The 25,359-nt window shown below is 49.3% G+C and overlaps 1 protein-coding gene across 2 annotated transcripts in view; it reads left to right on the plus strand.

Annotated features, from left to right (window-relative positions):
• LOC140392184 (protocadherin-16-like) overlaps positions 1 to 25,359 on the plus strand; it is a 567,611-nt gene that overhangs the window by 73,821 nt on the left and 468,431 nt on the right. The window lies entirely within an intron of this gene.

Consider the following 25,359-nt stretch of genomic DNA (forward strand, 5'->3'; position numbering starts at 1 on the left):
CGTGGCCTCGCCTCTTGTTGGCCTGTCAACATATTGTTTCAGGAAACCCTCCTGCACACACTGTACAAAAAATGACCCATCTATTGTACTCGAACTATATCTTTTCCAGTCAATATTTGGAAAGTTAAAGTCTCCCATAATAACTACCCTGTTACCCTCTTTTGCTCATATCCAGAATCATCTTCGCCATCCTTTCCTCTACACCCCCAGAACTATTAGGAGGCCTATAAAAAACTCCCAACAGGGTGACCTCTCCTTTCCTGTTTCTAACTTCAGCCCATACTACCTCGGAAGAAGAGTCCCCATCTAGCATCCTCTCCGCCACCGTAATACTGCTCTTGACTAGCAGCGCCACACCTCCCCCTCTTTTGCCTCCTTCTCTGAGCTTACTAAAACACCTAAACCCCGGAACCTGCAACATCCATTCCTGTCCCTGCTCTATCCATGTCTCCGAAATGGCCACAACATCGAAGTCCCAGGTACCAACCCATGCTGCCAGTTCCCCTACCTTGTTTCGTATACTCCTGGCATTGAAGTAGACACACTTCAAACCACCTACCTGAACACTGGCCCCCTCCTGCAACGTCAAATCTGTGCTCCTGACCTCTATACTCTCATTCTCCCTTACCCTAAAACTACAATCCAGGTTCCCATGCCCCTGCTGCATTAGTTTAAACCCCCCCAAAGAGCACTAACAAATCTCCCCCCCAGCATATTTGTGCCCCTCAGGTTCAGATGTAGACCATCCTGTCTGTAGAGGTCCCACCTTCCCCAGAAAGAGCCCCAGTTATCCAGAAATCTGAATCCCTCCCGCCTGCACCATCCCTGTAGCCACGTGTTTAAATGCTCTCTCTCCCTATTCCTCATCTCACTATCACGTGGCACGGGCAACAACCCAGAGATAACAACTCTGTTTGTTCTAGTTCTGAGCTTCCATCCTAGCTCCCTGAAAGCCTGCCTGACAATCTTGTCCCCTTTCCTACCTATGTCGTTAGTGCCAATGTGGACCACGACTTGGGGCTGCTCCCCCTCCCCCTAAGGACCCGGAAAACACGATCCGAGACATCACGTACCCTTGCACCTGGGAGGCAACATACCAAACGTGAGTCTCTCACGCTCCCACAAAATCTCCTATCTGTGCCCCTGACTATAGAGTCCCCAATTACTAATGCTCTGCTCCTCTCCCCCCTTCCCTTCTGAGCAACAGGGACAGACTCCGTGCCAGAGGCCCGTACCCCATTGCTTACCCCTGGTAAGTCGTCCTCCCCACAAGTATCCAAAGCGGTATACTTGTTTCTCAGGGGAACGACCGCAGGGAATCCCTGCACTGACTGCTTTTTCCCAGTCCCTCTTACAGTTACCCACATATCTCCAATCTTTGGTGTAACTAATTCCCTGAAGCTGCTATCTATGACCCCTTCTGCCTCCCGAATGATCCGAAGTTCTTCCAACTCCAGCTCCAGTTCCCTAACTCGGTCTTGGAGGAGCTGGAGATGGCAGCACTTCCTGCAGGTAAAATCAGCAGGGACACTAGCTACATCCCTCACCTCAAACATCCTGCAGGAGGAACATTGCACTCCCTTCCCTGCCATTCCTCTAACTTTCTACCAAGATCTGGCTAACAACAAAATTAAATTTTTATAAAAAATAATAATAATATAATAAAATATGGTACTTACCTCAGACCAATGGGTTTTATTATTAGGTTAGAGGAGGAGGGCGGGTGGGAGACACTACACGTGTAGTGTCTCGGGTTTCCTCTCCACCAGAATTTATTGGTGAGGGTCTTCCCAGACGTCCGCGGGTCGACTTCCTGTTCCCGCCTAAAACACTAATTTAAAAAAAAAAAGAAAAATTCTCAGCTCCTGCTGAAATTGACTAACCAGCCAGCTCCACTCCCGCCGAAATCGACTGGCCTGCCCCTGCAAAGACAAGTGCTTTTAAAGGACAGACTTTCCTCCCAGCAACCACTTCCGCAATGCTCCCGCTGAAACTGACTCACCAGCTGTTCTCACGCCGAAATCGACTGGCCTGCCCCTGCAAAGACAAGTGCTTTTAAAGGTTGACTTACCTCCCAGCAGCCACTTCCGCAATGCTCCCGCTGAAACTGACTCACCAGCTGTTCTCACGCCGAAATCGACTGGCCTGCCCCTGCAAAGACAAGTGCTTTTAAAGGACAGACTTACCTCCCAGCAACCACTTCCGCACTGCTCCCGCTGAAACTGACTCACCAGCTGTTCTCACGCCGAAATCGACTGGCCTGCCCCTGCAAAGACAAGTGCTTTTAAAGGACAGACTTACCTCCCAGCAACCACTTCCGCACTGCTCCCGCTGAAACTGACTCACCAGCTGTTCTCACGCCGAAATCGACTGGCCTGCCCCTGCAAAGACAAGTGCTTTTAAAGGACAGACTTACCTCCCAGCAACCACTTCCGCACTGCTCCCGCTGAAACTGACTCACCAGCTGTTCTCACGCTGAAATTGACTGGCCTGCCCCTGCAAAGACAAGTGCTTTTAAAGGACAGACTTACCTCCCAGCAACCACTTCCGCACTGCTCCCGCTGAAACTGACTCACCAGCTGTTCTCACGCCGAAATCGACTGGCCTGCCCCTGCAAAGACAAGTGCTTTTAAAGGACAGACTTACCTCCCAGCAACCACTTCCGCAATGCTCCCGCTGAAACTGACTCACCAGCTGTTCTCATGCCGAAATCGACTCAATATCAGAGAAATTACTCTGAACCCAATGGAAAATGATGGCAGGAGTCTGAAAATGAATGACAAAAAGTCAGATCCACGCTGGGAATAATTTCATGTCTAATTGCCCACAGGCCGGTTAGGAAGTTCCAACATTTTGACCCAGGACAGTGAAGGAATGGTATTTCTAAGTCAAGATGGTGAGTGACCAGGAGGGGAACCTCCAGGTGGTGGGGTTCCCGTATATCTGCTGCCCTTGTCCTTCTGGATGGTAGAGGTTGTGGGTTTGGAAGGTGCTGCTTAAGGAGGCCGGTCACTCTGATGGGAATCACAGGTCAGGGTCAACTTGTTTGTAACCATTCCTCAAATCTCTCCTCCACTAGAAGCTTCTGCAGGTGAATCTTTGTCTTGTCCGTGCTGTTTGCAGTTCGATATGTGTGAGTAAAGATTGTAAACAAGAGACTGGGATCTTTGGATCTCCTGTTTGACTTTTATTTGTTTGTTTTCATGTTAAATCAACCCAACTTAAACAGGCCCAAGAGCTGTTTAATTGGTGCTGAAGTTGGAGACAGGCAGGGAAATGTTTAATGTGGAGTCACTGGGGAGATTGATGGGGAAAGTGCCACTCTGAAGAGGTCCCTCTACTGATCACATAGAAAGAAAGCACTGTGTTAGTCCTCGACTGCAAAACCACTCGGATTTCCGTTGCTATGGAGACCCAGCCTGAGGCCCAGGAAGCAGAAGGTTTATTTAAATAAAGGCAAGGTATCACTGTGACCTTGTCATGAATAAAATGCACCATTTGCTGTTTAAATCTTTATGTGAAGCACATCTTTACTTGGCTTCGATAGGACATTGAAACAGGGGCTATTTGCCATTGAGGCTTTGATCATGGGTCAGGCTGCAAGAAGGGGTTTGATCAGAGTAATTCTGACGGGTTTCGCTGCCGGGATTGGTCAGCAGTCAGACCTCTGACCTCTCTGGTTCCAGTTGTAGTTTGTTCTTCCGAGGGAACTATGCACCAGATTTTCAATCACAGACAATTGTTGCTGCGGGACGGGTATGTAAGTGGCCGGGCCTCCTGTGTCCCTGTGATTTCAGTCTCTCCCTGGGTGTCTCCACATCCTCCCAGACACCGAAACCTGCCAGGGGAATGCTGATTGGCTGAGCTCAGGCAGCCTGCCCCCCCAGCAGGTCTACGCTTTACCATAAATGGCCCCCACCCCCAATACTCTTCCCTGACAGCCCCCCCCTCACTGCTGACAGGCCCACCCCTCCCAAAGGGTCGCCCGCTCCTTACTCGGTCAGGCATTCCTGACCCTAACCACTCACTGTTTAAAAACAAATTTCCTCATGGCCACATAAATTCTTGAGCTACCTGAAACCATACTCTGCCTCCCCCGGGGCCTGTGCCGTCCTGGAAATCCGTGGGGACATGAACTCTGTGACGATTGAGGTGTTGGTGACCAGTGATAGAGGTCTGGGGATGGGCAGCTGAAGCTAAAGATGTTGTGAGGACATCGCCTGGAACATGTCCAGTCAGAGTTGGCAGCTTATTACTGTATCAATTTTTGAAGATACCAGTTACAAACCGGAGATATTTCTGCCTCGTTTTCATAAAAACAGCTGAACCAAGGTTTTGTTTGTCACAAGATCCAAATGCAGAATGTTTGAGGTGGGGGACGCCGTCAGTGTCCCTGCTGATTTCACCTGTGGGAAGTGCACCCATCTCCAGCTCCTCAGAAACCGCGTTAGGGAACTGGAGCGGGAGCTGGATGAACCTCGGATCATTCGGGAGGCAGAGGTGGTCATAGATAGAAGCTTCAGGGATGTAGTTACTCTGAAGAATAAAGATAGATGGGTGACGGTGAGAGGGGCTGGGAGGAAGCAGTCAGTACAGGGATCCCCTGTGGTCGTTCCCCTTAGTAACAAGTATACCGCTTTGGATACTGTTGGGGGGATGACTTACCAGGGGTAAGCCATGGGGTACAGGTCTCTGGCACAGAGTCTGTCCCTGTTGCTCAGAAGGGAACGGGGAGATGAGTAGAGCATTAGTCATTGGGGACTCCATAGTTAGGGGGACAGATAGGAGATTCTGTGGGAACGAGAGAGACTCGCGGTTGGTGTGTTGCTTCCCAGGTGCCAGGGTCCGCGATGTTTCGGATCGTGTTTTCGGGATCCTTAATGGGGAGGGGGAGCAGCCCCAAGTTGTGGTCCACATAGGCACCAGCGACATAGGTAGGAAAAGGGATGGGGATGTAAGGCAGGTATTCAGGGAGCTAGGGTGGAATCTTAGAGCTAGAACAAACAGAGTTATTATCTCTGGGTTGTTACCCGTGCCACGTGCCAGCGAGACGAGGAATAGGGCGAGAGAGGAGTTGAACATGTAGCTACAGGGATGGTGCAGGAGGGAGGGTTTCAGATACCTGGATAATTGGGGCTCATTCTGGGGTAGGTGGGACCTCTACAAACAGGATGGTCTACACTTGAATCAGAGGGGTACCAATATACTGGGGGGGAAATTTGCTGATGCTCTTTGGGAGGGTTTAAACTAGTTCAGCAGGGGCTTGGGAACCTGGTTGTAGCTCCAGTATACAGGAGGTAGAGAGGAGGGAGGTCATACAAACAAAGAAATGTACAGCACAGGAACAGGCCCTTCGGCCCTCCAAGCCCGTGCCGACCATGCTGCCCGACTAAACTACAATCTTCTACGCTTCCTGGGTCCGTATCCCTCTATTCCCATCCTATTCATGTATTTGTCAAGATGCCCCTTAAATGTCACTATTGTCCCTGCTTCCACCACCTCCTCCGGTAGCGAGTTCCAGGCACCCACTACCCTCTGCGTAAAAAACTTGCCTCGTACATCTACTCTAAACCTTGCCCCTCTCACCTTAAACCTATGCCCCCTAGTAATTGACCCCTCTACCCTGGGGAAAAGCCTCTGACTATCCACTCTGTCTATGCCCCTCATAATTTTGTATACCTCTATCAGGTCTCCCCTCAACCTCCTTCGTTCCAGTGAGAACAAACCGAGTTTATTCAACCGCTCCTCATAGCTAATGCCCTCCATACCAGGCAACATTCTGGTAAATCTCTTCTGCACCCTCTCTAAAGCCTCCACATCCTTCTGGTAGTGTGGCGACCAGAATTGAACACTATACTCCAAGTGTGGCCTAACTAAGGTTCTATACAGCTGCAAAATGACTTGCCAATTCTTATACTCAATGCCCCGGCCAATGAAGGCAAGCATGCCGTATGCCTTCTTGACTACCTTCTCCACCTGTATTGCCCCTTTCAATGACCTGTGGACCTGTACTCCTAGATCTCTTTGACTTTCAATACTCTTGAGGGTTCTACCATTCACTGTATATTCCCTACCTGCATTAGACCTTCCAAAATGCATTACCTCACATTTGTCCGGATTAAACTCCATCTGCCATCTCTCCGCCCAAGTCTCCAAACAATCAAAATCCTGCTGTATCCTCCGACAGTCCTCATCGCTATCCGCAATTCCACCAACCTTTGTGTCGTCTGCAAACTTACTAATCAGACCAGTTACATTTTCCTCCAAATCATTTATATATACTACAAAGAGCAAAGGTCCCAGCACTGATCCCTGTGGGACACCACTGGTCACAGCCCTCCAATGAGAAAAGCATCCTTCCTTCTATGGCCTAGCCAGTTCTGTATCCATCTTGCCAGCTCACCCCTGATCCCGTGTGACTTCACCTTTTGTACTAGTCTACCATGAGGGACCTTGTCAAAGGCCTTACTGAAGTCGATATAGACAACATCCACTGCCCTACCTGCATCAATCATCTTAGTGACCTCCTCGAAAAACTCTATCAAGTTAGTGAGACACGACCTCCCCTTCACAAAACCGTGCTGCCTCTCACTAATACGTCCATTTGCTTCCAAATGGGAGTAGATCCTGTCTTGAAGAATTCTCTCCAGTAATTTCCCTACCACTGAAGTAAGGCTCACCGGCCTGTAGTTCCCGGGATTATCCTTGCTACCCTTCTTAAACAGAGGAACAACATTGGCTATTCTCCAGTCCTCCGGGACATCCCCTGAAGACAGCGAGGATCCAAAGATTTCTGTCAAGGCCTCAGCAATTTCCTCTCCAGCCTCCTTCAGTATTCTGGGGTAGATCCCATCAGGCCCTGGGGACTTATCTACCTTAATATTTTTTAAGACACCCAACACCTCGTCTTTTTGGATCTCAATGTGACCCAGGCTATCTACACCCCCTTCTCCAGACTCAACATCTACCAATTTCTTCTCTTTGGTGAATACTGATGCAAAGTATTCATTTCGTACCTCGCCCATTTCCTCTGGCTCCACACATAGATTCCCTTGCCTATCCTTCAGTGGGCCAACCCTTTCCCTGGCTACCCTCTTGCTTTTTATGTACGTGTAAAAAGCCTTGGGATTTTCCTTAACCCAAGTAAGGTTTCAAAGTTGCAGGAGTGTACCGGCAGGCAGGAAGGTGGTTTGAAGTGTGTCTTCTTCAACGCCAGGAGCATCCGGAATAAGGTGGGTGAACTTGCAGCATGGGTTGGTACCTGGGACTTCGATGTTGTGGCCATTTCGGAGACATGGATAGAGCAGGGACAGGAATGGTTGTTGCAGGTGCCGGGGTTTAGATATTTTAGTAAGCTCAGGGAAGGTGGTAAAAGAGGGGGAGGTGTGGCATTGTTCGTCAAGGACAGTATTACGGTGGCAGAAAGGACGTTTGATGAGGACTTGTCTACTGAGGTAGTATGGGCTGAGGTTAGAAACAGGAAAGGAGAGGTCACCCTGTTGGGAGTTTTCTATAGGCCTCTGAAAAGTTCCAGAGATGTAGAGGAAAGGATTGCAAAGATGATTCTGGATAGGAGCGAAAGTAACAGGGTAGTTGTTATGGGGGACTTTAACTTTCCAAATATTGACTAGAAACGCTATAGTTCGAGTACTTTAGATGGGTCCGTTTTTGTCCAATGTGTGGAGGGTTTCCTGACACAGTATGTAGATAGGCCAACGAGAGGCGAAGCCATATTGGATTTGGTACTGGGTAATGAACCAGGACAAGTGTTAGATTTGGAGGTAGGTGAGCACTTTGGTGATAGTGACCACAATCCGGTTACGTTTACTTTAGCGATGGAAAGGGACAGGTATATACCGCAGGGCAAGAGTTATAGCTGGGGGAAAGGCAATTATGATGCGATGAGGCAAGACTTAGGATGCATCGGATGGAGAGGAAAACTGCAGGGGATGGGCACAATGGAAATGTGGAGCTTGTTCAAGGAACAGCTACTGCGTGTCCTTGATAAGTATGTACCTGTCAGGCAGGGAGGAAGTGGTCGAGTGAGGGAACCATGGTTTACTAAAGTAGTTGAATCACTTGTCAAGAGGAAGGAGGAGGCTTATGTAAAGATGAGACGTGAAGATTCAGTTAGGGCGCTTGAGAGTTACAAGTTAGCCAGGAAGGACCTAAAGAGAGAGCTAAGAAGAGCCAGGAGGGGACATGAGAAGTCTTTGGCAGGTAGGATCAAGGAAAACCCTCAAGCTTTCTAGAGGTATGTCAGGAATAAAAGAATGACTAGGGTAAGAGTAGGGCCAGTCAAGAACAGTAGTGGGAAGTTGTGCTTGGAGCCCGAGGAGATAGGAGAGGTGCTAAATTCATATTTTTCGTCAGTATTCACACAGGAAAAAGACAATGTTGTCGAGGAGAATACTGAGATTCAGGCTACTAGACTAGAAGGGCTTGAGGTTCATAAGGAGGAGGTGTTAGCAATTCTGGAAAGTGTGAACATAGATAAGTCCCCTAGGCCGGATGGGATTTATCCTAGGATTCTCTGGGAAACTGGGGAGGAGATTGCCGAGCCTTTGGCTTTGATCTTTATGTCATCATTGTCTGCAGGAATAGTGCCAGAAGACTGGAGGATAGCAAATGTTGTCCCCTTGTTCAAGAAGGGGAGTAGAGACAACCCCGGTAACTATAGACCAGTGAGCCTTACTTCTGTTGTGGGCAAAGTCTTGGAAAGGATTATAAGAGATAGGATTTATAATCATCGAGAAAGGAATAATTTGATTAGGGATAGTCAACACGGTTTTGTGAAGGGTAGGTCGTGCCTCACAAACCTTATTGAGTTCTTTGAGAAGGTGACCAAGCAGGTGGACGAGGGTAAAGCAGTTGATGTGGTGTATATGGATTTCAATAAAGCGTTTGATAAGGTTCCCCACAGTAGGCTATTGCAGAAAATATGGAGGCATGGGACTGAGGGTGATTTAGCGGTTTGGATCAGAAATTGGCCAGTGTAAGAAGACAGAGGGTGGTGGTTGATGGGAAATGTTCAGACTGGAGTCCAGTTACTAGTGGTGTACCACAAGGACCTGTTTTGGGGTCACTGCTGTTTGTTATTTTTATAAATAACCTGAAGGAGGGCGTAGAAGGATGGGTGAGTAAATGTGCGGATGACACTAAAGCCGATGGAGTTGTGGACAGTGCGGAAGGATGTTGCAGGTTACAGAGGGACATAGATAATCTGCAGAGCTGGGCTGAGAAGTGGCAAATGCAGTTTAATGCAGAAAAGTGTGAGGTGATTCATCTTGGAAGGAATAACAGGAAGACAGAGTACTGGGCTAATGGTAAGATTCTTGGTAGTGTGGATGAGCATAGAGATCTCGGTGTCCATGTACATAGATCCCTGAAAGTTGCCACCCAGGTTGAGAGGGTTGTTAAGAAGGCGTACGGTGTGTTAGCCTTTATTGGTAGAGGGATTGAGTTTCGGAGCCATGAGGTCATGTTGCAGCTGTACAAAACGCTGGTGCGGCCGCATTTGGAGTATTGCGTGCAATTCTGGTCGCCGCATTATAGGAAGGATGTGGAAGCATTGGAAAGGGTGCAGAGGAGATTTACCAGGATATTGCCTGGTATGGAGGGAAGATCTTATGAGGAAAGGCTGAGGGACTTGAGGCTGTTTTCGTTAGAGAAAAGAAGGTTAAGATGTGACTTAATAGAGCCATACAAGATGATCAGAGGATTAGATAGAGTGGACAGTGCAAGCCTTTTTCCTCGGATGGTGATATCTAGCACGAGGGGATATAGCTTTAAATTGAGGGGAGATAGATATAAGACAGATGTCAGAGGTAGGTTCTTTACTCAGAGAGTAGTAAGGGCGTGGAATGCCCTGCCTGCAACAGTAGTGGACTCGCCAACACTAAGGGCATTTAAATGGTCATTGGATAGACATATGGATGATAAGGGAATAGTGTAGATGGGCTTTAGAGTGGTTTCACAGGTCGGCGCAACATCGAGGGCCGAAGGGCCTGTACTGCGCTGTAATGTTCTATGTTCTAAAAAAAAAAGATCCGAGAATCCTCTATTCCGCTCTCAGCTTACAGTGAAAACCACAATGCGTAAGATCAATCGCCTTTAAAAACCTACGGGCAAGATTCTCCGACCCCCCCGCCGGGTTGGAGTCTCCGGCACCGGATATTCCGCGGGGGCGGGAATCGCGCTGCACCGGTTGGCGGGCCCCGCCGCTCGATTCTCCGGCCCGGATGGGCCGAAGTCCCACCGCTAAAATGCCTGTCCCGCCGGAGTAAATTAAACCACCTACCTTACCGGCGGGACAAGGCGGCGCGGGCGGGCTCCGGGGTCCTGGGGGGGTGCGCAGAGCGATCTGGCCCCGGGGGGTGCCCCCACGGTGACCTGGCCCGCGATCGGGGCCCACCGATCCGCCGGCGGGCCTGTGCCGTGGAGGCACTCTTTCCCTTCCGCCTCCGCCACGGTCTCCACCATGGCGGAGGCGGAAGAGACTCCCTCCACTGCGCATGCACGGGAAACTGTCAGCGGCCGCTAACGCTCCCGCGCATGCGCCGCCCGGTTATGTCATTTCCGCGCCAGCTGGCGGGGCAACAAAGGCCGTTTCCGCCAGCTGGCGGGGCGGAATTCGTCCGGCGCCGACCTAGCCCCTCAAGGTTGGGGCTCGGCCCCCAAAGATGCGGAGCATTCCGCACCTTTGGGGCGGCGCGATGCCCGTCTGATTTGCGCCGTTTTGGGCGCCAGTCGGCGGACATCGCGCCGTTTCCGGAGAATTTCGCTCCTTGTTTATTTTAATTTGCACTCTGGGTTCTAATTCCAGAGGTTTCCAGATAGAAGCTGGACTTGAAACGAGCAAAATAGGAGTAAATAGGCAAGTTGTCGTTGTCGGGGATTCTATTATCAGGGGGATAGATAGTATCCTTTGTGAGCAGGATAAAGAGTCCCGCATGGTATGTTGCCTGCCCGGTGCTAGGGTGCGGGACATCTCTGACCGGCTTGAAAGGATACTGGAGAGGGAGGGGGAGGATCCAGTTGTTGTGGTCCATGTCGGTACCAACAACATAGGCAAGTCTAGGAAAGAGGACCTGTTTAGAGATTATAAAGAGCTAGGATTCAAATTAAAAAACAGGTCTTCAAGGGTCATAATCTCCAGATTACTGCCCGAGCCACGTGCAAATTGACATAGGGAGGCAAGAATAAGGGAAGTTAACACGTGGCTGAAAGAGTGGTGTGGGAAAGAGGGGTTCCTTTTCATGGGACACTGGCATCAGTTTTGGGACAGGGGGGACCTATACCGTTGGGATGGTCTCCGCCTGAACCGAGCTGGGACCAGTGTTCTGGCGAAAAGAGTAAATAGGGTGGTCAATAGGACTTTAAACTAAAGATTAGGGGGGAAGGGAAAGTCAGGGAACCAAGAGGTGAAGTAATCAGTGGGAAGCGTAGCTGCTTAGGAATACAAAAAAGCACGTAAAGACAGAACTCAGGCGAGGTTGCGACAGTCCCCTCATCTCACAAAATATGACAGTGTATGGAAAGGCTCAGTAAACCAAGGTCCACCACACTAAGAAAACAAAAAGGGACGGTCAATAGAGAATTAAAGGTGCTATATTTAAATGCGCGCAGTGTACGGAACAAGGTAGATGAGCTTGTGGCCCAGATTGTGACTGGCAGGTATGATGTGGTAGGCATCACAGAGACGTGGTTGCAGGGGGTTCAGGACTGGCATTTAAACATCCAGGGATTCACAACCTATCGAAAAGACAGAGGTGGGCAGAGGGGGCGGGGTTGCCTTGTTAATTAGGAATGAAATTAAATCAATAGCACTAAACGACAGAGGGTCAGATGATGTGGAGTCTGTGTGGGTAGAGTTGAGGAACCACAAAGGCAAAAAAACCATAATGGGAGTAATGTACAGGCCTCCTAACAGTGGTCAGGACCAGGGGCACAAAATGCACCACAAAATAGAAAAGGCATGTCAGAAAGGCAAGGTCACAGTGATCATGGGGGACTTCAATATGCAGGTGGACTGGGTAAATAATGTTGCCAGTGGACCCAAAGAAAGGGAATTCATTGAATGTTTACAGGAGGGCTTTTTGGAACAGCTTGTGATGGAGCCCACGAGGGAGCAGGCCATTCTGGACTTAGTGTTATGTAATGAGCCAGACTTGATAAAAGATCTTAAAGTAAGGGAGCACTTAGGAGGCAGTGATCATAATATGGTAGAATTCAGTCTGCAATTTGAAAGAAGGAAGGTAGAATCAGATGTAAAGGTGTTACAGTTAAATAAAGGTAACTACAGGGGCATGAGGGAGGAACTGACGAAAATTGACTGGGAGCAGAGCCTAGTGGGAAAGACAGTAGAACAGCAATGGCAGGAGTTTCTGGGAGTAATTGAGGACACAGTACAGAGGTTCATCCCAAAGAAAAGAAAGGTTATCAGAGGGGGGATTAGGCAGCCATGGCTGACAAAGGAAGTCAGGGAATGCATCAAAGCAAAAGAGAAAGCCTATAATGTGGCAAAGAGTAGTGGGAAGTCAGAAAATTGGGAAGGCTACAAAAACAAACAGAGGATAACAAAGAGAGAAGTAAGGAAGGAGAGGATCAAATATGAAGGTAGGCTAGCCAGTAACATTAGAAATGATATTAAAAGTTTCTTTAAATACATTAAAAACAAACGGGAGGCAAAAGTAGACATTGGGCCGCTCCAAAATGATGCTGGTAATCTAGTGATGGGAGACAAGGAAATAGCTGAGGAACTAAATAAGTACTTTGTGTCAGTCTTCACAGTAGAAGACATGAGTAATATCCCAACAATTCCGGAGAGTCAGGGGGCAGAGTTGAATATGGTAGCCATCAAAAAAGAGAAAGTGCTAGAGAAACTAAGAGGTCTAAAAATTGATAAATCTCCAGGCCCAGATGGGCTACATCCTAGAGTTCTAAAGGAGATAGCTGAAGAAATAGTGAAGGCGTTAGTTATGATCTTTCAAAAGTCACTGGAGTCAGGGAAAGTCCCAGAGGATTTGAAAATCGCTGTTGTAACCCCCCTGTTTAAGAAGGGAACAAGAAAAAAGATGGAAAATTATAGGCCAATTAGCCTAACCTCGGTTGTTGGCAAGATTCTAGAGTCCATTGTTAAGGATGAGATTTCTAAATTCTTGGAAGTGCAGGGTCGGATTAGGACAAGTCAGCATGGATTTAGTAAGGGGAGGTCGTGCCTGACAAACCTGTTAGAGTTCTTTGAAGAGATAACAAATAGGTTAGACCAAGGAGAGCCAATGGATGTTATCTATCTTGATTTCCAAAAGGCCTTTGATAAGGTGCCTCACGGGAGACTGCTGAGTAAAATAAGGGCCCATGGTATTCGAGGCAAGGTACTAACATGGATTGACGATTGGCTGTCAGGCAGAAAGCAGAGAGTTGGGATAAAAGGTTCTTTTTCGGAATGGCAACCGGTGACGAGTGGTGTCCCGCAGGGTTCAGTGTTGGGGCCACAGCTGTTCTCTTTATATATTAACGATCTAGATGACGGGACTGGGGGCATTCTGGCTAAGTTTGCCGATGATACAAAGATAGGTGGAGGGGCAGGTAATATGGAGGAGGTGGGGAGGCTGCAGAAAGATTTAGACAGTTTAGGAGAGTGGTCCAAGAAATGGCTGATGAAATTCAACGTGGGCAAGTGCGAGGTCTTGCACTTTGGAAAAAAGAATAGAGGCGTGGACTATTTTCTAAACGGTGACAAAATTCATAATGCTGAAGTGCAGGGGGACTTGGGAGTCCTAGTCCAGGATTCTCTAAAGGTAAACTTGCAGGTTGAGTCCGTAATTAAGAAAGCAAATGCAATGTTGTCATTTATCTCAAGAGGCTTGGAATATAAAAGCAGAGATGTACTTCTGAAGCTTTATAAAGCACTAGTTAGGCCCCATTTAGAATACTGTGAGCAATTTTGGGCCCCACACCTCAGGAAGGACATACTGGCACTGGAGCGGGTCCAGCGGAGATTCACACGGATGATCCCAGGAATGGTAGGCCTAACATACGATGAACGTCTGAGGATCCTGGGATTATATTCATTGGAGTTTAGGAGGTTGAGGGGAGATCTAATAGAAAGTTGCAAGATAATGAATGGCTTAGAGAGGGTGGATGTAGGGAAGTTGTTTCCATTAGCAGGGGAGACTAGGACCCGGGGGCACAGCCTTAGAATAAAAGGGAGTCACTTTAGAACAGAGATGAGGAGAAATTTCTTCAGCCAGAGAGTGGTGGGTCTGTGGAATTCATTGCCACAGAGGGCGGTGGAGGCCGGGAGGTTGAGTGTCTTTAAGACAGAAGTTGATAAATTCTTGATTTCTCGAGGAATTAAGGGCTATGGAGAGAGAGCGGGTAAATGGAGTTGAAATCAGCCATGATTGAATAGTGGAGTGGAGTGGACTCGATGAGCCGAATGGCCTTACTTCCGCTCCTATGTCTTATGGTCTTAAAAGTACCTCAGGGCATGGAGATTGTTTTGCACTCGGAGACACCAGCCCGAAGTACTTTAATCTTTCAATGAGAAGTTTAGTTGAAGACACCATGGTCCAACCAACTTGCTGGCCACTTTCCTCAGCACTGATTGGTGGTTTATCCATGGACGACATGCAACCACTTCAAGTGTAGGTGTGATTGGCTGAACAAAGAACAAAGAACAAAGAAATGTACAGCACAGGAACAGGCCCTTCGGCCCTCCAAGCCCGTGCCGACCATACTGCCCGACTAAACTACAATCTTCTACACTTCCTGGGTCCGTATCCTTCTATTCCCATCCTATTCATATATTTGTCAAGATGCCCCTTAAATGTCCCTATCGTCCCTGCTTCCACTACCTCCTCCGGTAGTGAGTTCCAGGCACCCACTACCCTCTGCGTAAAAAACTTGCCTCGTACATCTACTCTAAACTTTGCCCCTCTCACCTTAAACCTATGCCCCCTAGTAATTGACCCCTCTACCCTGGGGAAAAGCCTCTGACTATCCACTCTGTCTATGCCCCTCATAATTTTGTATACCTCTATCAGGTCGCCCCTCAACCTCCTTCGTTCCAGTGAGAACAAACCGAGTTTATTCAATCGCTCCTCATAGCTTATGCCCTCCATACCAGGCAACATTCTGGTAAATCTCTTCTGCACCCTCTCTAAAGCCTCCACATCCTTCTGGTAGTGTGGCGACCAGAATTGAACACTATACTCCAAGTGTGGCCTAACTAAGGTTCTATCCAGCTGCAACATGACTTGCCAATTCTTATACTCAATGCCCCGGCCAATGAAGGCAAGCATGCCGTATGCCTTCTTGACTACCTTCTCCACCTGTGTTGCCCCTTTCAATGACCTGTGGACCTGTACTCCTAGATCTCTTTGACTTTCAATACTCTTGAGGGTTCTACCATTCACTGTATATTCCCTACCTGCATTAGCCCTTCCAAAATGCATTACCTCACATTTGTCCGGATTAAACTCCATCTGCCATCTCTCCGCCCAAGTCTCCAGACAATCTAAATCCTGCTGTATCCTCAGACAGTCCTCATCGCTATCCGCAATTCCACCAACCTTTGTGTCGTCTGCAAACTTACTAATCAGACCAGTTACATTTTCCTCCAAATCATTTATATATACTACAAAGAGCAAAGGTCCCAGCACTGATCCCTGCGGAACACCACTGGTCACAGCCCTCCAATGAGAAAAGCATCCCTCCATAGTTACCCTCTGCCTTCTATGGCCTAGCCAGTTCTGTATCCACCTTGCCAGTTCACCCCTGATCCCGTGTGACAGTGTGTGTGGGACCCGTACCCCAGTGAGAGTCAGTGTGTGTGGGGCCCGTACCCCAGTGAGAGTCAGTGTGTGTGGGACCCGTACCTGGCGTCGCTGCCAGTCCTCTGGCATTGCCCGGAGGCCATTTACCTTCCTGGTGCTCATGGGAAAGGTTCATGGCGTTAAATTACTCAATTCTACCTCCAAACGATTACCCCAGTTACTCATTTCAGTTACCCACAAATCAGTGCCGCCCCTGCAACCCTCCAGCTGATTCTGCCCCTCTAGCCACTCCGTGTAATCCCAGACTGACCCAGGTGAATCATTCTGATGGAATGACAAATTAAGGTTCTCAAAGGTGAAAAGCTGTCTCATGCCAGGAAGAAACATTTATTTTTCTGCGTATGCAAGAACATACTAGAGCAGCGGTTTACGTCAGTGAGGGTGCACCATCGCTCACACTGACTCTCCCTGGGGTACGGGTCCCACACACACTGACTCTCACTGGGGTACGGGTCCCACACACACTGACTCTCCCTGGGGTACGGGTCCCACACACACTGACTCTCACTGGGGTGCGGGTCCCACACACACTGACTCTCACTGGGGTACGGGTCCCACACACACTGACTCTCCCTGGGGTACGGGTCCCACACACACTGACTCTCACTGGGGTACGGGTTCCACACACACTGACTCTCACTGGGGTACGGGTCCCACACACACTGACTCTCACTGGGGTACGGGTTCCACACACACTTACTCTCACTGGGGTACAGTTCCACACACACTGACTCTCACTGGGGTACTGGTCCCACACACACTGACTCTCACTGGGGTACGGGTCCCACACACACTGACTCTCACTGGGGTACGGGTCCCACACACACTGACTCTCCCTGGGGTACGGGTCCCACACACACTGACTCTCACTGGGGTACGGGTTCCACACACACTGATTTTCGCTGGGGTACGGGTCCAACACACACTGACTCTCACTGGGGTACGGGTCCCACACACACTGACCCTCACTGGGGTACGGGTCCCACACACACTGACTCTCACTGGGGTACGGGCCCCACACACACTGACTCTCACTGGGGTACGGGTCCCACACACACTGACTCTCACTGGGGTACGGGTCCCACACACACTGACTCTCAGTGGGGTACGGGTCCCACACACACTGACTCTCCCTGGGGTACATGTCCCACACACACTGACTCTCACTGGGGTACATGTCCCACACACACTGACTCTCCCTGGGGTATGGGTCCCACACACACTGACTCTCACTGGGGTAGGGGCTCCACACACACTGACTCTCACTGGGGTACGGGTCCCACACACACTGACTCTCACTGGGGTACATGTCCCACACACACTGACTCTCAGTGGGGTACGGGTTCCACACACACTGACTCTCACTGGGGTACGTGTCCCACACACACTGACTCTCACTGGGGTACGGGTCCCACACACACTGACTCTCACTGGGGTACGGGTTCCACACACTGACTCTCACTGAGGTATGGGTCCCACACACACTGACTCTCACTGGGGTACGGGTCCCACACACACTGACTCTCACTGGGGTGTGGATCCCACACATACTGACTCTCACTGGGGTGCGGGTCCCACACACACTGACTCTCACTGGGATATGGGTCCCACACACACTGACTCTCACTGGGGTGCGGGTTCCACACACACTGGCTCTCACTGGGGTACGGGTCCCACACACACTGACCCTCACTGGGGTATGGATTCCACACATACTGACTCTCACTGGGTTACGGGTCCCACACACACTGACTCTCACTGGGGTATGGGTCCCACACACACTGACTCTCACTGGGGTGCGGGTTCCACACACACTGGCTCTGACTGGGGTACGGGTCCCACACACACTGACTCTCACTGGGGTATGGGTCCCACACACACTGACTCTCACTGGGGTGCGGGTTCCACACACACTGGCTCTCACTGGGGTATGGGTCCCACACATACTGACTCTCACTGGGGTGCGGGTCCCACACACACTGACTCTCACTGGGGTATGGGTCCCACACACACTGACTCTCACTGGGGTGCGGGTTCCACACACACTGGCTCTCACTGGGGTACGGGTTCCACACATACTGACTCTCACTGGGGTGCGGGTCCCACACACACTGACTCTCACTGGGGTATGGGTCCCACACACACTGACTCTCACTGGGGTGCGGGTTCCACACACACTGGCTCTCACTGGGGTACAGGTTCCACACACACTGACTCTCACTGGGCTACGGGTCCCACACAAACTGACTCTCACTGGGGTACAGTCCCACACACACTGACTCTCACTGGGGTACGGGTTCCACACACACTGGCTCTCACTGAGGTACGGGTTCCACACCCACTGAGCCTCACTGGGGTACGGGTCCCACACACACTGACTCTCACTGGGGTACAGTCCCCCACACACTGACTCTCACTGGGGTACGGGTTCCACACCCAGTGACTCTCACTGGGGTACGGGTTCCACACACACTGACTCTCACTGGGGTACGGGTTCCACACACACTGACTCTCACTGGGGTATGGGTTCCACACATAGAACATAGATCATAGAACATGGAACGATACAGCGCAGTACAGGCCCTTCGGCCCACGATGTTGCACCGAAACAAAAGCCATCTAACCTATACTATGCCATTATCATCCATATGCTTATCCAAGAAACTTTTAAATGCCCTCAATGTTGGCGTGTTCACTACTGTAGCAGGTAGGGTATTCCACGGCCTCACCACTCTTTGCGCAAAGAACCTACCTCTGACCTCTGTCCTATATCTATTACCCCTCAGTTTAAAGTTATGTCCCCTCGTGCTAGCCATTTCCATCCGCAAGGAGAAGGCTCTCACGGTCCACCCTATCTAACCCCCTGATCATTTTGTATGCGTCTATTAAGTCTCCTCTTAACCTTCTTCTCTCCAACGAAAACAATCTCAAGTCCATCAGCCTTTCCTCATAAGATTTTCCCTCCATACCCGGCAACATCCTGGTAAATCTTCTCTGCACCCGCTCCAAAGCTTCCACGTCCTTCCTATAATGCGGTGACCAGAACTGTACGCAATACTCCAAATGCGGCCGTACCAGAGCTTTGTACAGCTGCAACATGACCTCCTGACTCCGGAACTCAATCCCTCTACCAATAAAGGCCAACACTCCATAGGCCTTCTTCACAACCCTATCAACCTGGGTGGCAACTTTCAGGGATCTATGTACATGGACACCTAGATCCTCTGCTCATCCACACTTTCAAGAACTTTACCATTAGCCAAATATTCCACATTCCTGTTATTCCTTCCAAAGTGAATCACCTCACACTTCTCTACATTAAACTCCATTTGCCACCTCTCAGCCCAGCTCTGCAGCTTATCTATATCCCTCTGTAACCTGCTACATCCTTCCACACTATCGACAACACCACCGACTTTAGTATCGTCTGCAAATTTACTCACCCACCCTTCTGCGCCTTCCTCTAGGTCATTGATAAAAATGACAAACAGCAACGGCCCCAGAACAGATCCTTGTGGTACGCCACTTGTAACGGAACTCCATTCCGAACATTTCCCATCAACCACCACCCTCTGTCTTCTTTCAGCTAGCCAATTTCTGATCCACATCTCTAAATCACCCTCAATCCCCAGCCTCCGTATTTTCTGCAATAGCCTACCGTAGGGAAGCTTATCAAACGCTTTACTGAAATCCATATACACCACATCAACTGCTCTACCCTCGTCTACCTGTTCAGTCACCTTCTCAAAGAACTCGATAAGGTTTGTGAGGCAGGACCTACCCTTCACAAAGCCATGCTGACTATCCCTGATCATATTATTCCTATCTAGATGGTTATAAATCTTGTCTCTTATATTCCCCTCCAAGACTTTACCCACTACAGACGTGAGGCTCACCGGTCTATAGTTGCCGGGGTTGTCTCTACTCCCCTTCTTGAACAAAGGGACCACATTTGCTATCCTCCAGTCCTCTGGCACTATTCCTGTAGCCAATGATGACATAAAAATCAAAGCCAAAGGCCCAGCAATCTCTTCCCTGGCTTCCCAGAGAATCCTAGGAAAAATCCCATCAGGCCCCGGGGACTTATCTATTTTCAGCCTGTCAAGAATTGCCAACACCTCTTCCCTACGTACCTCAATGCCATCTATTCTAATAGCCTGAATCTCAGCATTCTCCTCCACAACATTATCTTTTTCCTGAGTGAATACTGACGAAAAATATTCATTTAGTATCTTGCCTATATCTTCAGACTCCACACACAATTTCCCATCCCTGTCCTTGACTGGCCCTACTCTTACCCTAGTCATTCTTTTATTCCTGACATACCTATAGAATGCTTTTGGGTTTTCTTTGATCCTACCTGCCAAATACTTCTCATGTCCCCTCCTTGCTCATCTTAGCTCTCTCTTTAGATCCTTCCTCGCTACCTTGTAACTATCAATCGCCCCAACTGAAACTTCACACCTCATCTTCACATAGGCCTCCTTCTTCCTCTTAACAAGAGATTCCACTTCTTTGGTAAATCACGGTTCCCTCGCTCGACGCCTTCCACCCTGCCTTACCGGTACGTACTTAGCAAGAACATGCAGTCGCTGTTCCTTGAACAAACTCCACTTATCCAGTGTGCCCAACACTTGCAGCCTACTTCTCCAACCTATCCCCCCCAAGTCATGTCTAATGGCATCATAATTGCCCTTCCCCCAGCTATAACTCTTGCCCTGCGGTGTATACTTATCCCTTTCCATCACCAACGTAAACATCACCGAATTGTGGTCACTGTCCCCAAAGTGCTCTCCTACCTCCAAATCTAATGCCTGGCCTGGTTCATTACCCTAAACCAAATCCAAAGTGGCCTCGCCTCTTGTTGGCCTGTCAACATATTGTGTCAGGAAACCCTCCTGCACACATTGTACAAAAAACGACCCATCTAATGTACTCGAACTATATCTTTTCCAGTCAATATTTGGAAAGTTAAAGTCTCCCATAATAACTACCCTGTTACTTTCGCTCTTATCCAGAATCATCTTCGCCATCCTTTCCTCTACATCCCTAGAACTATTAGGAGGCCTATAGAAAACTCCCAACAGGGTGACCTCTCCTTTCCTGTTTCTAACCTCAGCCCATACTACCTCGGAAGAAGAGTCCCCATCTAGCATCCTCTCCGCCACCGTAATACTGTTCTTGACTAGCTGCGCCACACCTCCCCCTCTTTTGCCTCCTTCTCTGAGCTTACTAAAACACCTAAACCCCGGAACCTGCAACATCCATTCCTGTCCCTGCTCTATCCATGTCTCCGAAATGGCCACAATATCGAAGTCCCAGGTAACAACCCACGCTGCCAGTTCCCCAACCTTATTTCGTATACTCCTGGCATTGAAGTAGACACACTTCAAACCACCTACCTGAACACTGGCCCCCTCCTGCGAAGTCAAATCTGTGCTCCTGACCTCTATACTCTCATTCTCACTTACCCTAAAACTACAATCCAGGTTCCCATGCCCCTGCTGCATTAGTTTAAACCCCCCCCAAAGAGCACTAACAAATCTCCCCCCCAGGATATTTGTGCCCCTCAGGTTCAGATGTAGACCATCCTGTCCGTAGAGGTCCCACCTTCCCCAGAAAGAACCCCAGTTATCCAGAAATCTGAATCCCTCCCGCCTGCACCATTCCTGTAGCCACGTGTTTAATTGCTCTCTCTCCCTATTCCTCATCTCACCATCACGTGGCACGGGCAACAACCCAGAGATAACAACTCTGTTTGTTCTAGTTCTGAGCTTCCATCCTAGCTCCCTGAAAGCCTGCCTGACATCCTTATCCCCTTTCCTACCTATGTCGTTAGTGCCAATGTGGACCACGACTTGGGGCTGCTCCCCCTCCCCCTTAAGGACCCGGAAAACACGATCCGAGACATCACGTACCCTTGCACCTGGGAGGCAACATACCAAGCGTGAGTCTCTCTCGCTCCCACAGAATTTCCTATCTGTGCCCCTGCCTATCGAGTCCCCAATTACTAATGCTCTGCTCCTCTCCCCCTTCCCTTCTGAGCAACAGGGACAGACTCCGTGCCAGAGGCCCGTACCCCATACTGACTCTCACTGGGGTGTGGGTCCCACACACACTGACTCTCACTGGAGTACGGGTTCCACACACACTGACTCTCACTGGGGTACGGGTTCCACACACACTGACTCTCACTGGAGTACGGGTCCCACGCACACTGACTCTCACTGGGGTACGGGTCCCACACACACTGACTCTCACTGGGGTAAGGGTTCCACACACACTGACTCTCACTGGGGCACGGGTCCCACACACACTGACTCTCACTGGGGCACAGGTTCCACACACACTGACTCTCACTGGGGTACTGGTTCCACACACACTGACTCTCACTGGGGTACGGGTCCCACACACACTGACTCTCACTGGGGTACGGGTTCCACACACACTGGCTCTCACTGGGGTATGGGTCCCACACACACTGACTCTCACTGGGGTACGGGTCCCACACACACTGACTCTCACTGGGGTACGGCTCCCACACACACTGGCTCTCACTGGGGTACGGGTCCCACGCACACTGACTCTCACTGGGGTACGGGTCCCACACACACTGACTCTCACTGGGGTACGGCTCCCACACACACTGACTCTCACTGGGGTACGGGTTCCACACACACTGACTCTCACTGGGGTACGGGTCCCACACACACTGACTCTCACTGGGGTACGGGTTCCACACACACTGACTCTCACTGGGGTACGGGTCCCACACACACTGACTCTCACTGGGGTACGGGTCCCACACACACTGACTCTCACTGGGGTATGGGTCCCACACACTGACTCTCACTGGGTAAGGGTTTCACTAAGGACATGTTCTCAGACTCTGTCAAGCTCTCTGACTGTCCAGATAATGCAAGGGGAACTTGACTGCATCATGTACCCAATGAGAGGTGGGATAGTGATAGATCGATCACAATGGGAGAAAACGTTGAGGCAATTAGGGCCATTTTTGGTGGATTGTCCCTCACCTCACCCCATGAAATGAAAAAATGAAATGAAAATTGCTTATTGTCACAAGTAGGCTTCAATGAATTTGCTGTGAAAAGCCCCTAGTCGCCACATTCAGACGGCCTGTTCGGGGAGGCTGGTACGGGAATTGTACCCCTGCTGCTGGCCTGCCTTGGTCTGCTTCAAAGCCAGCAATTTCGCCCTGTGCTAAACCAGCCCCTTAGTAATAATCGCTTATTGTCATCAGTAGGCTTCACTGAAGAAAAGCCCCTAGTCGCCACATTCTGGCACCTGTTTGGGGAGACCGGTACGGGAATTGAACCCGCGCTTCTACCTTATTCTGCATTACAAGCCAGCTGTTTAGCCCAGTGTGCTAAATCAGCCGTTTGCAAGTTGATGAGCAATGATTGGCAGTTATAAGAAAAAACATGACTTCATTCAGTTTTTGTAAAATTTTAATCCATTCCAGTAGCTCCATGTGAGAGTTTAGACAACATTTGAAAGGTGAAAATTCCAAATGCAGTTAGTATGGGCAGTTTGGCCTGGGGATTGTCATTGTGACTGACCGGCCCATTTCACTTGCTGCCCAAGGTGAACCTGGTGTAATTAATGTTGCCTCGTCATTTAGCAGCTCCCTTTGTTATTAGATTGTCGCTCTCAGGCTTAAGGGTACGACAGGCCTCTGTGCGAGTTGCCACTGGGTCTTGTCAGGAAGCTTGAGGAAAGTTAGCTGTCTGCAAATCTCCTTGTCGTTACCATAGCAACCAGGCTGAGGAGAATCTGAGACAGCGCAATATAACATTCATCTGGAGCACATTGGAACCAAAAATATTTTGCTAACAGCTTGAAGTTTTATATTAGAGCTGAGGAGCTGGGCTGCTGGCTGTCTGGGTAGAACTGTAATAAACAACAGCTGGTTTAATTTTTTTTGAGATGATTGTGAGGTTTAATTTATTTGTTAGCTATATCCTCTGACCCCAGCCTGTCAAATGCCCAGTTTGATTGGCCTCTCTCCCAGAATTAAACCTCCACTCTCTCTCTTCACACACCCTTCAGCATGGCCAGCAGGCCCAGGTTAATGTGCTGACTGGGGAATGGGCCCAGGCAGCAGGAGGCTGAGTGGAGATAGCAGGACCATGTCGGGAGGACAAGACTGCAGCTCTGATTCAGAGGTAGGTTTGGGGACAATGGGAAGACATTGGGGACAGGTCAGAGCTCTGTCAGATACTGGGTGAGACTGAGCAGATTGGTAAGTGCTGGAGAGGTGTATGGAATGGAATTTAGCTACATTGAATTCCTACAGTGCAGAAGGGATTTGCTCCTTGGGTCTATTGCTTTGTGATCAGGGTAGCTGTTGGATCAATAAAACAGAATAAGGGTTTGGTTTGGTATCAGCGGGAAAGAGATTGGGATTTGGCTCATGGCTGAGGCTGTGTCCTCTGCTTCTAGTTTTTCCTAAAAGTGGAAACATCCCCTCCTCGTCCACTCTATCCAGGCCTCGCAGTATCCTGTAAGTTTCAAGGGCAGCACGGTAGCATTGTGGATAGCACAATTGCTTCACAGCTCCAGGGGCCCAGGTTCGATTTCGGCTTGGGTCACTGTCTGTGCGGAGTCTGCACATCCTCCCCGTGTCTGCGTGGGTTTCCTCCGGGTGCTCCGGTTTCCTCCCACAATCCAAAGATGTGCAGGTTAGGTGGATTGGCCATGATAAAGTGCCCTTCGTGTCCAAAATTGCCCTTAGTGTTGGGTGAGGTTACTGGGTTATGGGGATAGAATGGAGGTGTTGACCTTGGGTAGGGTGCTCTTTCCAAGAGCTGGTGCAGACTCGATGGGCCGAATGGCCTCCTTCTGCACTGTAAATTCTATGATAATCTATGATAATCTATGTACAAGTTGTGATGATCTTGATGATTATACAAAGCCAATTAATATTTATGAGTCCAATCTTAATAAAAAGATTTGTGAGTCCAAACTTTATGAATTTGTTTGGTTGAGTTGCTTTTGTCTTCTGTTGTTGAAGTGGTGATGTTGATGTCGTTATTTCTTTGTGAACATTGTCAGTGTTCTTGTGTTTAAGTGACCATCAAGTCATCACGAGGTGTTCGAGGTTGAATCACTTTGATGTCTGATTTAGACTTTTTTTTCTATGCTTGTGGTAGCGATTCTGTGTTACACCGTTGTCTGACCTGGACTTTTTCCTGTGCTTGCGGTATTGATCTAGTGTGTCATCTGCCTTGAAAGCTGGTGTGCTTGCTTGTTCTGGAGCAGATGTGAATTTGTGAGATTCTTTATCATGCCATGGCATTTTTGTGGTCTTGTCATTGTTTCGCAGTGTGCTGCGGCATTGTCCTTCACGTGCAGAGTTGTACCATGTTGTACAGGTTGTTTCATTGTTGTCGTTTCTGTCGTTCCGTCTTGGTCATTTTCCTTGTCATTCTTGTTGCTGTCGTCCTTGTTGTTGTTTTTGTCGTGCTTGTTGTTTCTGTTTTTCTTGTTTTCGGTG

This window comes from Scyliorhinus torazame, chromosome 15 (assembly GCF_047496885.1).
Source record: "Scyliorhinus torazame isolate Kashiwa2021f chromosome 15, sScyTor2.1, whole genome shotgun sequence".
Classification (NCBI taxonomy): Eukaryota; Metazoa; Chordata; class Chondrichthyes; order Carcharhiniformes; family Scyliorhinidae; genus Scyliorhinus; species Scyliorhinus torazame.